This window comes from Trichosurus vulpecula, chromosome 6, assembly GCF_011100635.1.
Source record: "Trichosurus vulpecula isolate mTriVul1 chromosome 6, mTriVul1.pri, whole genome shotgun sequence".
In the NCBI taxonomy this organism is placed as follows: Eukaryota; Metazoa; Chordata; class Mammalia; order Diprotodontia; family Phalangeridae; genus Trichosurus; species Trichosurus vulpecula.
In genome coordinates, this window is record NC_050578.1 from 266,426,918 (window position 1) to 266,444,257 (window position 17,340).

The following is a 17,340-nucleotide window of genomic DNA, read 5'->3' on the forward strand; positions in this document are numbered from 1 at the left end:
TTAACCTTTGTGGATATATAGAACGTGAGAGCTAGAAGGAGCTTTGTCAGTTAGCTAGTCCAAGTCCCTTATTTTACAGCTTTGGGAGCTTGACCCAGGGAGGGTGAAGTGACTTGTCTAGGAGACTTGGACCCAGGCCTTTCTGATTCTAATGCTAGCATTTGTCCATTAATTTTCTTCTACTGTAATATTGAGAGGGAATAAATTGTGCACCTACAAATAATTGTTAATTGACACTGATGGATAATGTCTCCCACGGGCTCCTGAAGAGTTAAGCAAAGAGTTTAGGCATTAGGTTAGTTGAGTTACGAAACTGTCAGCGAAGGAAGTTCAGCTGTCACACATTTCCATTCATGCCATCCACAATCAGTTACACGGAAACCAAGTGACTTTGCTCCTTTGTTGGCCGGCTCGTTCATCTCCTCCACACTGATGTAAAATGGCATATCGTGCTTCCATGGATATTCCATAAAAGCACTCGTCACTTGCTTTGCAACGCCTCGTCTCAATACGCAGGCAGGGTATAGTCCATTCTCAATTCACTAGTTTTTCCCATTATAACCCAAGAGACGGGACTCTCTTCTGGACCCAACAGACGGTATCTGGGGAAGTTTTGGAGGTAGCATCTGCCAAATCTCAGGCTCCTCTCATTGTGTCCAAATTTCCAGTTGGTATTCACAAGTTCAGCATGGGAAACACTCAACAGGGAAGGTCTGAAGTTGTCATTTGCACTGCAAAGAAGAACATGGCTTGATATCTTTGCTCCTCATATTGCCCAAGTTGTAATCTCCATCAAAACTACCCTTTGCACCTGCCTCCATCTACTGAAAACTTATTTATCCTTCAAAGCCCATTTCAAGTGACACCTCCTTCAGAAAGCCTCTTTTGCTCCCCCAGTTTGGAACTAATCTTTTCCTAGATTTTTTCAGCAACTTGTTTTTGAATTTGAATTTGTAACTCTGTCAGCGTAATTAAGATGAAAGCAATCCCATCTTTACCTTTCTATCTTCAACAGTACCTAGCCCACTGCATTACATATGACTCAATACTGATTGAACAACTTAATAATTTTTTTCCATACTGAACTTCAGCATTTTAAAAGACTTTTAATTTAATCAATGAGTGCTGACAACCAAAAAATGTCACAACACGGCATATGTTATTCATGAGTTACTCTTCTCCCTCTCCTCCACCCCAAATCATCACTTGATGGTGAACGCATTGGGTATGAGCTTCTTCATGCTTAGCTATGTGGGTCTTCCAAAGAATAATGTTTAATCTATTTCTTAAATTCATACTCAAAGCCTCTCCAGTTTGGGAGCTCTGGCACAGATTGCTCTTTCTTGGCATAGCATTGAAGAACTGCAATGCTACATAGATCTGTGGAGAAGCATGGGTGTTAATTTGCCACAATCTCCCTTTCATATCACAAGTCTCATATCCTAGAACCAATCTTTCAGTTATCAATAACTCTTGACATTTGTTGAACTGAACTTGAGACCGTGAGAGGTCAAATGATTTGCCTAAGGTCAAAGAATTATTATTTGTCAGAGGCAGGACATGAACCCAGTTCATCCTGACTTGGAGAACATCTCTCTATCCACTACACTATAATACTTGTCTTTCCATATGTGTATCATGTTTTGTTCTGGAGCACATTTTCCTGTGTGTGGCTCAGTGGATAGAGCACTGGGCTTGGAAACAGGAAGATCTGGGTTCAAATCTAGCCTCAATCATTTACTAGCGATATAATCCTGGGCAAGTCACTTAACCTGTGGCTACCTCAGTTTCCTCATAATAGCACCTAGCTCCTGCAGTTGTCATGAGGATCAGCTTAGATAGCATGTGTAAGTCACTCTCCAAGCATTAAAGCAATCCATAAATGCTAGCTAGTGTGTTTACTCTCATGTAGCATCTGAGGACTGAGTCTTTAGAGAATCATGGGTGGCCACTTTCTGGCAGCTGTCCCTCGTTCATCACAAGGCTCATATTAAAAAAAAAATTAATTCTGTTTTTTTGCATCTCATCTTTTTTCCCTACTCACATGGCCCTGGTGGAAATTTTCCTCATCTCTCACCTAGGACTACTGCAGTATTTTGTCTCCTTGCTTCAATTATCTTCTTGCTCTCCTCCATCCACAGCACAGCCATGAATGTGTTTTTCATAAAATATAGGCTTGACTGTATGACACCCCACCTCAACAAATGCCATTGGCTCCCTATTCCTCCTAGGAACTAATATCAACTCCTTTGTTTCTTGCCCCAACCTCATCTTCCAGTTTTATTACATGCAATTTTCCATAATACACTCTACCCTGCAAACAAACTGCACTTCTTACTGTTCCTCTCACATGTTCCTCCCTTTCCTATGTCTGTGTCTTTGCGTTGGTGTTTCCCTTGTCTGGAACACATTCTCTGGTCGCCTTTGCTTCTTACAACCACTAGTTCTCTTCAAAATTCAGTTAAAGAATGATTTTCTATATGACGCCTTTCCTGATTCTCCTGTGTTCCCTTCTACTAGCATTTATTTCATTACCACCCAATGTCTTTGTATAATTTTTGTGCATTTATACATACAAACATACACATGCAAATGTTTGATATGGGTATGTATGTTATTTTCTATAGTGTGTAAACTCTTTGAGCAAAGGCCCAGGTTTACTTTGCATTTATATATCCAGCTCTTAGAACAGAGCTGGTCACATAGTAGGTGCTTACTGAAGGCTACTTGGTTGTTGATTATTGACTGATAATTTCCTACCTTCTGAACTTCTCACTTTCTGAACTGGCTGCTTCATGTGACCTCGTCAGCTCGTTTGTGTTGGAGGTGTTAGGTGTCAAAGCATCATCCATCATGAAGAGAAACCTCTTGGTGTAATCCACCTGTCATGCTGACTTGGAAACCACAACCTCTCTTATTTTTCATTTAGACCCGTTTGGCAACCTGGAGAAAGGAAGACAGTATACATATGGCTTAACTACCTCAGCTTAGAGTCACCTATCCAGTAAGTGTCTGAGTCAGGATTCAAACTCAAGTTTCCCTGACTCCAAGTGTATCTACTATTTACATAACACTACATACTATCTATGCCAGAGACCTTCCACCATAGGTCAGAAATTTAAGGCTGAAAGAGATTTCAGTCTATGGTTTTGCAGATAAGGAAACTGCAGATGAGAGAAGTTAAACGACTTAGCCAGTGTCTGAGGCAGGATTTGAGTCTGGGTCTTCCTGACTTTGTCTCCAGTACCCTGTCCACTAGATGGAAATTTACTGAAAGAGGTCAATGAGGTAAAAAAAAAAAGAGCTCCATGTCAAAGGACATTAACTCACTGCCTTTCTCTCTCTGGGCCTCAGTTTTCATCATACATAAAATAAGAAGAGGGGAAGGGAACAAGTATTTACTAAGCACTGACTTTGTGTCTAGCACAGTGCTAACCATTTTATTTATTTTTCCCGTTTAATTATGAATTTGAACTAGATGAAGTCTAACATCTCTTCCAGCTCTAAAATCTCTGTGAATGTTTCAATCATCAAGGCTATGTCATCTATTTTCTTGTCCAGCAAACTGGATTAGTCACTTTTCCCCTTCCTCAACCTGGTTTTTTCCCACCTCCAACTGAGCAACAAAATTGATTTCGTAAATATATGCATTACTAGCACCTCTATGTGTTGACTCAGTCTTTATTGCCCAGTTCGGGTGCATGTAGTATTCAGTGGGAACCAACCCTTTCTCCCAGTTGGAAACTAAGAGATATCTCACTTTAGCTTCCCATAGAACTTTGCTTGTACCTCTCCCACGCAAGGAGAATAGTATGGTGGCATGCTGGGACTGGAAGGGAACGGAGAGGTCATCCACGTCAATCCCCTCATTTTCCAGAGACGGAAATGAATCATCCCAAAGTAACACATTGAGAAAGAAATGGTACCAGGATTAGAAATCATACTGCCTTACTCTGAATCTGGGGGTTTTCTATAACCCAATGTAATCTGCACATCAGCACCTTCTCTCAAGATAGAAGTGCTGTATTTGCAAGAGCAATGGACTTGGGGTTAATAGATCAAAGTTCAAATCCTGGCTCTGTCTCTTATCAGCTGTGTGGCCTTGGCCAGGTTGTTTCATCTCTCTGATTCTCATTTGCCTATCCAAAAATGGTAACAGTAGTAATACTTGCACTCCATACCTCCTTTATCACACTCTCATATATATATATAATAGACATTATGTCTCTAGCTCTTCTGTCATCCAAACAACAATGCAAATTCCTTCAGAACACACATCATACTTTATTCACCTTGGCAGTGTCCAAACCTAACATGGTACCCTAAAGAGTAAACATAATGGGAGTGTGAAACAGGGTGTGGAGCACTGACCTTGAAATCAGAAAGACTTTGCCTTAGATCATGCTTCTGGAAATCATTAGTTGCATAATTCTGGGCTAAGTCACTTATTCTGAGCCTAAGCTTTCTCCTTCATAATCTGAGTACCTACCTCACTGTGCTGTTGTGAGGCTCAAGTGAAACCATTTCGATTCTACCTTCAATCTGTGACCTTGGATTGTGAGGCTTTGTCTCCAGTTGATAACACTCTTAGATCCTAGCATCTCTGGCAACCTCTGGGGGTCCTTGGAAAAGATATAGTGAGTGTTTCTGTACTAATCCTTGTCATCCATCATCTCCCGTATAGGAGATGAAAATTGAGGGGAGGAACGGTAGGTTCTATTAATATCACCATTTTAAACATGAAGAAACTGAGGCAGAAGTGAAGCACCTAAAGTCACACATCTGATAAGTGGCTGTGGCTGGATTTGAACTGAGGTCTTTCTGACTCCATATCTATTGCTCTGTCCACTGTACCATTTAGGCCTCATTTAAGTCCTTAGGATGCAAAACAGAGGGACATGTAGAAGAAGGCATTTATTTCAAGACTTCTAACACTCTCAGCTTTCTTCTCTGCTCTTAACTCTTCTAACCAATGACAACCCTAACTCCATGAGCCAAAATTGAAAAAAAGTAAACCCCTACTAGCCAGCATTTAGTACAGTACCTGGCATACATTAAGCACATAGTAAATGCTTGCTGACTGAAAAGTTTCTGAGAAGGATCCTTTATTCATCCTTTAGTTTGGCAAGTCCTTTAATGGGAGATAGAGACAATCTATCATTAGATTTCCATTGGAAGCATTTCTAGCTTGGAAGTACCTGTTCCCTTCCACTGTGAGCTGAACACCAGGTTGCTAAATGTCTGGCTCTCCCCAGGATGCAAAGGAAATACTGTGCCTTTGTTTCTAACTTTGAACCCCAGTTTTCTTTCTCCTCATATCATGCATCTCTACTGAGCTGGTGACCCACTCGAGCTCCCTAAGACTGCTTTCTGCTGGCTTTAAAATCTCTTACAGGGGCAATTACTCTACTTCAAGACATCACTGCCAAAGCGGGGTGAGGGGAGAGAGAAAAAGGATCTTTATCCTTCCCCCTGCTGGATTGCCAAAGGAGTTTAAATGACAAGGCTAAGAGTTGTTTCCTCCCAAGGCTCAGGTTCTTTTTTATGCTCATCCACCACCAAAGATGATGTTCTACTCACAGAGCTTCTCTTTTCAGAACTGACCTTAGGGCTAGAAAGCTCGCTTTGTGAAGCCTTAAACATCTTATTTGACTGTGGAATGAGTCTGTCTTTATTGCCTTAGTCTATACAAAAGAAAATAAAGTAAAAAGGCTTAATATGGCTGATCCCCAATGATCTGATGTGAGTAATTAAGGTACCCAGTATTCAAGGTACCAGTGAACCATTTATTGCTCAAAGGAGCTTTCATTCATATAAGGTGTATCATCTATCGATCACCCCCAATAAATATTTATTAAAAAGCTACCATGTGCCAGGCTCTGGGCTAAGCCCTAAAAATTAATATCAGTATTTAAACCTTCAAGCAAACAAAACAATTCTAAAAAATGGACTGATTTGTAAAGGAAACACATCAGAAAATTATCTAGATTCTAAATGCAAAAAATATTAATTTTCATATGAGTGGTTCCTTAGAATGCATGAGGTATTCCAGGTATATATAGGATGAGTCCTTAAAATATGGAGAGATTTATGTCTTTTTCTCAGTGTCTCCGCCTGTCTCTGTCTCAGTTTTTCATCTCTCTCACTCATTCTCTGTCTCTCTTCTTCCCTTTTTCTTTCCTTGCCCTAGAATATAGGTTGGCAGGGAAGAAGAGTTGAAAATATCTGCCTTAGGAAGAGTGGCAGAAATGAAGAGCCAACTACAGACCAGCGGGAAATTGTGTTAGTGTAAGCGTGTTAAGGGAGAAGGCTCGGTGAAAGACAACACAATCAATCAAAACCCAAATCTGAAAACCAGCTTCTATGGTAATCTAATTGTCTTACAAATCTGAGGTGACTCTGTGCTATCTTGGGTGGCATAAGGAAGGCTTCTGTCTCTAGTAATCGAAGTCTCTTGGCCTCAATGGCCCTTTTCTACTACCTCAGCACTCACTGGACCTATGTGTTTCTGAGGCCAGGTAATGTTGGTCTGCTAGTCCAGTCAGGAGTCTACCAGCACCTCCAGGTTGAAGGAGTTTTCACAATTTATGTGAAAAATGGAGCCATATACCTAAAGTAGAAGACAAAAGCAGATGAGTCTAGAATGGTAAGGCAACAACCTGAAGTGGAAAAGGGATATGGGGATGAAACAAGGGTAGGACCCTCCCAGTGTGAACATTTCTAGGAGCACTATCCAGTGCCACAGCACTAAACCCCAATGGTGCTCTGTCAGTATCCTATAAAATGATATTTGTCTGATCCTCTCTTCCTTTTCTGTCTCTACATTCCCATCTCACCCCTTCCCATCCTGTCCAGATTCTTTACAAGAAAATGTAGAGAGAGAGAGATGTATGATCTCACCCTGGAGATGCCTCTGCCCCTGAGGCCCCTCCTCCAATTGGTGAGTTCCTGTTGAGGACCAGCATTTCAGGAAGTGCTCAAGCCACCTCATGGCTCCAGTCCTGATTCTACAGTCTTTTCAAGCTCATATTCATGTGGGTACAACCTTCTCCCACCAACTATATTTCATGTTTGGTCTTCTCCCATTAGAATATGAACTCCTTGAGAATATAAACTCTCAATTCCCAGAAGAGTTTTTCTGTCTCACTCTGCATCGCCCTCTCCTTCTCCTTCTCTCCTTCTCTCCCTCCCTCCCTCCCTCCCCCACCCCATCTGCCTCTGTCTCTATCTCTCTGTCACTCTGTTTCTCTGTCTCCCCCAATGTGTGTCTCTGTCTGTCTCTCTGTGTCTGTTTCTGTCCTTCTCTCTACCTCTCTCTCTCTCTCTCTCTCTCTCTCCCTCTCTCTCTCTCTCTCTCATTCTCTCTGCCTCTGTCTCTCTGTCTTCCTGCCCCCGTATGTGTGTCAGTCTCTGTCTTATCTATTTGGCTTTCTCCCTATATTTCTGGTTCTTGGAGTCTGTCTCTGTATGTCTCTTTTTCTCTCTGTTTTTCTCTGTGTCTCTGTATCTCTCTTTCTCTCCATGGTCTAGACTAGCAGGGGTGGGGAACCTGTGGTCTCCTGTGAAATTTGGATTCAGTCAAAGGGCTGCACTTGAGGACCTAGTGGGCCACATGTGGCCTCAAGGCAGGTTCCCCACCCCTGGTAGAGTCTAGGAGAATAATAACATGATTCTAGAAGACAGACACTTTACAAATTAAGAAATGGAAGTTCAGAAAACTGAAGTGAACTGATCACAGTCTAATGCAGTTCTTCTCAGGTGACCTCCTACCTCCTCCTCCAGCTTCCATGCTGAGCTTCTCCTCTGCAACCCAAAGGAATCAGAGTAGAGATTCACTTCTTTTGTCTCCCATGACTATCTTCCCACCTCACCTTCATCATCTCTGAGAGGCTTTTGGTCAGGGATCAGTGCAGAGTCTGCAGTACCTTGGCCTCATGTAATCGAATCATCTTATATAAACCCCTACCTCTGCCTCTCAGAACAGCACAGAGAACAGAAGAAAACAAAGGCCCTAGGACCAAGAAGGTGAGGCAAAGAGAAAATCAACTTTATGAGTAAAGGAAAGAGGAGACATGATTGGATAGCGGCAGTGCTGGATGACACCTGGGAGTTAGGAATCTCAGTATGTCAGCATTGTTGTGCAGCAGCCCCATCAGGTAATGACAACTTGGCTACATTAATAGAGATAAAAGTTCCAGGAATGGGAGTGGTGGTGTCTGTGTGTGAAAGATCATCACACCATCCTCTCTCCTAATCAGACCTCATCTGGAGTGTTGTGTTCAGTTCTGGGCACCAGGATCTGAACTGATAGACTGGTGAGTGTTTAGAGGAGTGCAGCCAGGATGGAGAAGGGCCCTGAATCCATGCCATCTGAGGATCAATTGAGGGAACTGGGAAAACTTAACCTAGAAAAGACAACAGAGTGGAGAGGAGGAGGGGGTGTAGATGTCTTCAGGTATTTGAAGGATTTAGCCTGTGGAGGAAGGATAAGTTTTGTTGTACTTGCCTCCAGAAGATCAAGAGGAATGGGTGGAAGTTACTGTGTTGGCAACCAAAAATGGGCTCCTTAGCACTTAGTCAACAAGTGCCCTTGACTAGTTTGGCTTTTTCCCCTGAACTGAATGCTGTTTGTATCTTGGACTGGAGTAAGCTTGTCGGCCCCTTCACCTTGCTTCCCTTGCTTAAGCTGATGGAAAGAACCTGTGCTTTCCAGGTCAACCCCTTCACCTTGCTTAAGCAGATTGAAAGAACCTGTGCTTTCCCCGGCGTACCTTACACCCCCGCAGAAGCTGGATGGTTAAAAGCAGCTCCCGTTGGAGCCAGAGGCTGCTACAGCCACAGCCACAGCTGAAGCAGGAGCTGCCAGTAGCAGAGCTGACCTACGGGAGGAAGCTGAACAAAGACTTCAGGCCAGTGGGTAATCTTTTTACCATAGAGGGGGAAGCATGATTTTGCTTTACGCAATCATGCTTCTCTGTAGCCTCCTGGTTACTCTTTCAAGGCGTACTTATTGGGCCTGGAAGCTTTTGATCAATATATCAAAATGGGGTTGCTGGTTCATGGGTTGGTTACTGTGGAGCCTAAATATATGTTTTGATTCTTCTGCCTTCTACTTTGAGAGTTTCTTATATCCGGTGGTTCCGAACCTTTCAGACATGTTTATGATCCTCTTTGAGATTATAAACTCTGCCCTCCTATTACATTTGGCGACCAGGATGGGATCGCTAGGTATAAGATCTCTATTTAGAAGCAGAACAATTCCAGAGGAAGAGATGAATATCCCAGGATGGGAGGATCCATTTTATTCCTCCCTAGCAAAAGAATTGGCTAAAAAAGCTGGACCCTGTGAAAACTGGGAACCAAGGCTACGGAGAGGAGATCCTAGGGATTTGGAAAAGTGTTTACAAGAAGTTGGGATTCAGTCAGGGGCATCACTATCTAGGCAAAGCTGGATAGTGTTATCAGCCTACCGGCTAGTATACGAAAGATTGAGATTAAGTGAAAGACATGGGGGCACTCCTACCCCACAGGAAGAAGGGGAATCTCAGATAGCAGGAGACCAAACTGACTCAAATGAGAACTTTTCTATTAATGTGGCTAAGAGCAACAGGAGACCAAAAAAGCCCAGAGTGCATTTCAACCCAGCCCAGAAAGAGCCTGACTGCCTGCTTCGTCCTAGCCATGGTGGCAGAGGAAGTGAGTGGGGGGAAAATGAGACAATGTTAGGGGCTGAGGCACAAAACACTACTGGGGTTCAGGATGTCCCTCACACAGAGAATAGGAGATGGTTAAATGATCAGACAAGGGCTCGACCCATACAAAGGAGGAAGACAGAAACCCGAGGTGAAGATTCAGTTACAAGGGAAATTCAGGAAGATTTCTCACCGCAAGAGGTCACAGATATTTTGAGTAGATTCAGCCAAAGAATAGGAGAACCATTAATATCTTGGATGGTAAGACTCAGTGATCAAGGGGCCAGTGGAATATCAGTAGATAGGACAGACTGTATGAGATTCATAGGTATCAGCCATGATCCTCTAGTTCAACAAGCTTTTAGGGAACATCATCAGCAAGGAGATGGTGATAGCAGGACTACTCTGTTGGCGTTAGCCGCTGTGGGATGCAATAAGCGATATGCTACTGATTCTATGTGGCCCACTGAGCACAGACCCTGGTATTCACTTAGAGATTGTATCATGAGACTAAAGGAGGAGGTGATGAAGACTGCCATTATGATAGGAACCGCAGACAAATATTACAATGATCCAATGGGACTGCCTCATAGGAATTTAATAATTAGGACAGCTCCCCCTGCTTATAAACAACTAATTTTGAATTTATTACTTGGAGAAGTAGGGAGCCGTCTTACAACAGTGATAAATAAGATTTTACAGTTACATGACTTAGGTGACTGGGGAAGGGATAGATCTCCTCGAGAGAGAAGGGTGAATAACCAGCAAACTTGGCGCCAAAGGAGAGTAACAAGGAAAGAAATGTTTACTGCTCTATTGAGAGCAGGGGTAGGTTTTGAAATGATAGATGGAATTCCAACCAATGAATTATATAGAATGTATAGAGATAAAGGACTTGATAACAGGAGAAATAGGGAAATAAGAACTGCTCCTGCAAGCCCACAAGCCACTCAGACTGAAGGTGACCTTGTGTGATTAACGGATGAAAACTTGTACATCTGGGGAAAGGCTGGGAGGACAATCCTAGTCTCTATCTAGGATGGGATCCTCTTAGTTTAATTTTCCCATTGTGTTTCCTTGTACATCTGGGGCAAGGCTGAGAGGACAATCCTAGTCTCTATCTAGGATGGGATCCTCTTAGTTTAATTTTCCCATTGTGTTTCCTTGTACATCTGGGGAAAAGCTGAGAGGACAATCTTAGTCTCTATCTAGGGTGGGATCCTCTTGGCTTCCTCATTATGTTCCTTTTGAAAAGAAACATTTCCCACCTGAGTTTGGCTTCTGATATTGGATGATTTTATCTGAAGGATAATAGCCCATACTTGCCTACTCTTTTTGTTCTTTGTTTTGGTTAATTTTGTTGCTAGTTCTGTCTCCTTTAGGCTTACGTACCCTGCACTTTCCAGTGACTGCCTAAGCATGTAGTGTTCTTGGAATTCCTGCCAGCTCGTTAAAGAACTGACCTCTGGAATGGGACTTTTTGGGGGCAGGGCCATCTCTACATCCAATTTCAGCAAGAAGAAGCTATAGAAAATGAGACCTTCACCCCTTACCCCAAGATTTTGAGCCCCAATCGTTCAAGGGGGGTGGGAATGATGATAGTGTTCTATGTTTACTTATTTTGTGTTATCCTTGCTATGTTGTTTTATTGTTATATTATTGATCCTATGTAATGGATACAAGGATCTAGGGGTGGACATTTGAATTATTAATAATTATTTTTGGGATGATTGATTGAAGAGATTATCTTGCTGGGACCTAGGGGTGGATCACATTTGAATCATAAACCAATATTTAGGAATGTCACCAAATGATATGTTTTGCTTTATAATGAATGATATGTTTTGTTTTCCTTTGTAATTGGATCACAATGTATGTTCTAGGATACATGGCTGATTAGATTATGTATCCTATAACAAGGGGTGGAGAAGTGTGTTGGCAACCAAAAATGGGCTCCTTAGCACTTAGTCAACAAGTGCCCTTGACTAGTTTGGCTTTTTCCCCTGAACTGAATGCTGTTTGTATCTTGGACTGGAGTAAGCTTGTCGGCCCCTTCACCTTGCTTCCCTTGCTTAAGCTGATGGAAAGAACCTGTGCTTTCCAGGTCAACCCCTTCACCTTGCTTAAGCAGATTGAAAGAACCTGTGCTTTCCCCGGCGTACCTTACACCCCCGCAGAAGCTGGATGGTTAAAAGCAGCTCCCGTTGGAGCCAGAGGCTGCTACAGCCACAGCCACAGCTGAAGCAGGAGCTGCCAGTAGCAGAGCTGACCTACGGGAGGAAGCTGAACAAAGACTTCAGGCCAGTGGGTAATCTTTTTACCATAGAGGGGGAAGCATGATTTTGCTTTACGCAATCATGCTTCTCTGTAGCCTCCTGGTTACTCTTTCAAGGCGTACTTATTGGGCCTGGAAGCTTTTGATCAATATATCAAAATGGGGTTGCTGGTTCATGGGTTGGTTACTGTGGAGCCTAAATATATGTTTTGATTCTTCTGCCTTCTACTTTGAGAGTTTCTTATATCCGGTGGTTCCGAACCTTTCAGACATGTTTATGATCCTCTTTGAGATTATAAACTCTGCCCTCCTATTACAGTTACAAAGAGGCATATATGGGCTTTACATCAGAAAAATGTCCAAACTATTCAAAAGGCACAAAACCGAAGGTCCTGCCTTTGGATCTGATGGGTTTCTCCTCTTTGGATGCCTTTACACAGAGTCTAGATGACCATTCTTCAGGGATGTTAAAGTAAGGGGAGAAGCATCTTCTCATGACAAATGGTTTCTCCATGGGGACAAGAGGGAAAAGGAGCTATCTCCACGCTCGTTGCCTTTCTTACCATTGTAAACAACAAGTATCCCTGTAGTATTTTGTCTGAAAAAGACTTCACCCCTCCCAATAGACATGTCTCCTTCCACTGGGCTAACTAAGAGAGCTTCCTTTTGGTCCTTTCTTTTACTTCCTGTCATCTCTTCTTTGGGGTTGGGAACTAAGGTCTTCCTAAGGGATCCTCATTTGACCAGCGACACCTCAGTACCATAATTGGCTCATGTTAACCTCAGGGGTTCTTAATTTGAGTCTTGTGAGCTTCTTTAAAAATTTCTTTTGATAACCTTTAAATGTAACTGTTTTTGTAATCCTGTGTTTCTTTTCATTTTGTGTATTTAAACATATGATTGTGAGAAAGATTTCATACATTTCACCAGATGGCCAAAGGAATCCTTGATACAAAAAGATTAAGAACACCTGGCCTTGAAGCAAACTGGCCCTCAATCCACCTGGCTTCCCTTCTCTGATCTTTTAAGAAGCTTATTACCATAGGCTAATAATAAAATGTCATTATGATACCTTTGATTATCCAAGTTAAGATAGGATCCTGGTTCTCTGGATAGAGGTATGGCTAGCTGCAGTTCTAGTTATAATTCTTTGCCTTAACTGCAGTCACTGCTATCTCCTCATTCATTCTCTATACTTGTTATTAAGGATATACACTTGAAAACAATCAAGGTCATTTTGTATTTGTCTAGAGAAAGCTGACTTTAAAAATGGAAAGAAAATAGCAAATAAACAGCTTGGTAAACTTAAGATTTAAACATCAATCATTTCAGACAGAAAGGGAGAGATGAGGAGGGCTTTTTCTTTGGCTGCCTATTCTTGATCAGGAAAAAATCACCAACAACCAATGATCTTACATTCTAATCACTGTTGTCATGTTGTATCCCACTGGTGGATAAAAAAAATTAGGAGCCCTATTGGAGCACAGGTGCCCTCAACCCCACTCTCCTTCCTATTTGTCATGCGATCATCTGTACATCTATCTGTTCTTTGCCTCCTCTGTGCCTGTCACAAAATTGGGAACTTGGCTCTCCAACTCTTAGTCCACAGTAATTCAGTCTCCTCCTGGGCTGAGAAAACTACAACTCTCATGACTCAATTTGGCTTAAGAACTTTTCCCCTGCCTGAGGGGAGCCCAGCTTCTGAAGCCCTGTCCCTTTGAATCTGTCTGATCACTAGAGTTGTCTACTGCCAGTAAAATGACTTTGGGGCCATTTACTACTCTTGCAGACCTAGTTACGTGATCATGGTCAAAAGGTGGAAGGGTCAACTAGTTGAATCCCCTCATTTAGTCCCTATTGCCTATTAGCACAGTCCCTCCAGGTCTTGGCACAGTGCCTGGTATGTATTAGCTGGTTGATAAATATTTACTAGTGGAAGAGTTCCACTTCTACTGTGGATTGCTGCCATCTTTGTGTGCTCTGTCTCCATATTGTCTGTGGGGAAGAAGTTGTATTAGAACACAGTGGCCAACAGACAATGTCCTGGGTCCATGGACAACTAGGGCTTACCTGATTTTTCTATTATATACAGTTTCCATCCCCGTAAGATCTTCGGGTGATCAGCAGGCAGAAAGTTGGATGCCTCTAGATTTAACTTCTGTTAAATCTATTAAATTTCCACCTTAACCCCCAATGACAAAGATTGCCCACAGTTTGGGTAAAACCAGCTGGCACTCTGCATTGCCTACCAGTGTCCTTAGCTTCAGTCTTATATGTGAATGGAGACCAAAGTCGTCTTTACATTGATTATCCCCTAAAGATCTATGCTGGGAAACACCACAGATGGCAACTTTTGGGTGTCTGATTCCTTGATTCTTCACTCTTTCACTACTCTTCATTTGATAATCCAAGCAATTATTTCACAGGCAGCAAGAAATTGCAATGTGTCATCTGTGCAGGACTTTCACCACTTCATATTAGACACAAATATGTATATATGGGTAAAATCATTCTATGCATACATCTATTAGTATTTTGTCTCTGGATACAGAGTGTCTTCCTTTATATGTCCTTTGCAGGTTAATTTTGGCATTTATAATAGTCAAAATGATTTATTTGCTCAAAGCTGTTCTATGACTTCTTTTGGTTCTGCTCACTTCGATCTCCACTATTTCATACAAGACTATCCATGTTTTTCTAAGGTCATCAAGCACATCATTTCTTATGGATCAGTATTATTCCATCACAACCACATACTACAACTTGTTCAGCCAGTCCCCAATTGATGGGCATCCCTGCAATTTCCATTTCTCTGCCACCACAAAGACAGCTGCCATAAATATTTTAGAACATAAAGGTTCTTTCCTAATAATCTTGGGAAACATACATAGTAGTGGTATTGCTGGGTCAAAGGGCATACACAGTTTTATAATTCTTTGGGCATAATACCAAGTTCTCTCCAAAACTGTTGGATCAGTCCATAATTCTAGCAACAATGAATAGTCTTCCTATCTTCCACCTCCTTTCCAACATTTGTTGTTTTCCTCTTCAGTTATTTTAGCCAATCTGATAGGTGTAAAATTATATTTTGAGGTTGTTTTAATTTGCATATCTCTAGTCAGTAATGACTTAGAGCACATTTTCATATGCCATAAATCCTTTTGATTTATTGATCTAAAAATTGCTTGTTCATATTCTTTAACCATTATCAATTGGGGAATGACTCCTATTCTTACAGATTTGATAAAATTCTTTATATATTTGAGATATGAGATCTTTACTTAATAAATCATTCACACAATTTTCCCCCAATTTTCTGTTCTTCTTCTAATCTTGACAACATTTGTTTTCTTTGTACAAAACTTCGTTGACATAATGTAATCAAAATTAAGCATTTCACACATTGCTCTGCTCTTTATCTCTTGTTTGTTCATAAATTGTTCGCCCATCCATAAGTCTGATAAGTAATGTGTTTCATGTCCTTCAGATTTTCTTGTAGTATCTCTCTTTATATCTAGGTCATGTTTCCATTTTGACCTTACCTTGATTAAGTGTTGTGAGATATTGGTCCATGCCCAATTTCTGCCATATTGCTTTCCAGTTTTCCCAATAATTTTTTCCAAATAATGAATTCTTATCCCCAAATCTTAAGTTTTTAAAAGTTAATTTCACCAAGAATGCACTTGCATCATCAAGCAATGAATCAATCAATAAGCAAGCATTTATTAAATACCTACTGTGTGCCAGACACTGTCCTAGATGCTAGAGATACAGAAACACAAGCACAATAGTACTTGCTCTCTAAAGGCACAATTCTCTTCCTTTTCCAGAAATATTTTGTATCTGCTGCTTTATAATTTATTTGCTGAATGAAATAACTCAAATACGAAGGGCTGTCTGGTTGTCCTGTCCTGTACGCATTTGTGTTCTTCTAAGTGGGTTATATAAGGCAATAAACAGTGAAATCAAGACAAATTGAGGAAGGAACTTGGAAATTGCCAAGAGGCATTCTTATATGCAAATCTTTGCCTACGGATTCACATACTTGTCATGGCTGCTAGAATTTCCGTCCTCATGTCCTTGAGTTATCCTTACATGTTTCTCCCATACAATTTATGCTTCTGTCTCTTGGCAATTAAATTACTTCATCATTATTTTTATATCAAATGATTAAAACTGTAAACTGAACCCGAGGGCTGGAGCACTACTCTTTATCTCTCTATATGACCAAATCTATTAATATTAACTGTATCTTGAAAATTTTAAATAGTATTTTGTTTTTTTCCAATAATTTGTAAGGGCAATATTTAACATTCATTTTTGGGTGAATTTTAAAATTTTATTTTAAATTGAAACACAAAATTAGAAAACAAAAAATGCCATGTTCACAGCAGAACATAAGAGGATTCAATATTAAACAATAAATTTCCATTCCAAGAAAATCTACATAATAGATACTTTGGTTTTCAAATCTGCCTAGCTTTTCCAAGCTTCTTTGTAAGGTTCTTTTTGTTCCTTGCTGTGCATTTAAAAAATATTTAAAGTTTTGAGTTTCAAATACTCTCTCTCCCTCCCTCCCCTTCCCTTTCCCTGGGATGTTTAGTAATCAGATACAGGTTACACATGTGTATTATGAGGGCAGAATTTATAATTTCAAAAAGAATCATATATATGTCTGAAAGGTTCGGAACTGCCGGATGTAAGGAATTCTCAAAGTAGGAGGCAGAAGAATCAAAGCATATATTTAGGCTCCACAGTAACCAACCCACAAACCAGCATCCCGATTTTGATATTTTGATCAAAAGCTTCCAGGCCCAATAAGTCCACCTCACAAGAGTAACCAGGAGGCCACAGAGAAGCATGATGGTATAAAGCCAAATCATATACATACTTCCCCTCTATGGTAAAAAAGATTACCCACTGGCCTCGAGTCCTTGTTCAGCACTCCTCAATCCACATGTAGGTCAGCTCTGCTACCGGCAGCCCCTGCTTCAGCTTTGGCTGTATCTGTAGCTGTCTTTGGCTCCAACGGAAGCTGTTTTTAACCATCCTGCTAGCAGCTTCTGCAGGGGTGTAAGGTACGCCGGGGAAAGCACAGGTTCTCTTGATCTTCTTGAGCAAGGTGAAGGGGTTGACTGGGAAAGCACAGGTTCTTCTGATCTGCTTAATCAAGGGAAGCAAGGTGAAGGGGCTGACAAGCTTACTTTAATCCAGCATTCAATCAGTTCAGGGGGAAAAACCAGCACCCTGAACTTCAGAACATTCATTTAGTTCAAGGGAAATAGCCAAACTATTCAAGGGCACTTGTTGACTAAGTGCAAAGGAGCCCATTTTTGGTTACCAACACAACATGTTCAATTATGTAAAAAATTT

General features: G+C 41.3%; 1 pseudogene; it reads right to left on the reverse strand.

Annotated features, from left to right (window-relative positions):
• Positions 1-305: 305 nt before the first annotated feature.
• Positions 306-7,949, reverse strand: LOC118855123 (annotated as a pseudogene).
• Between the last annotated feature and the right edge of the window lie 9,391 nt (positions 7,950-17,340).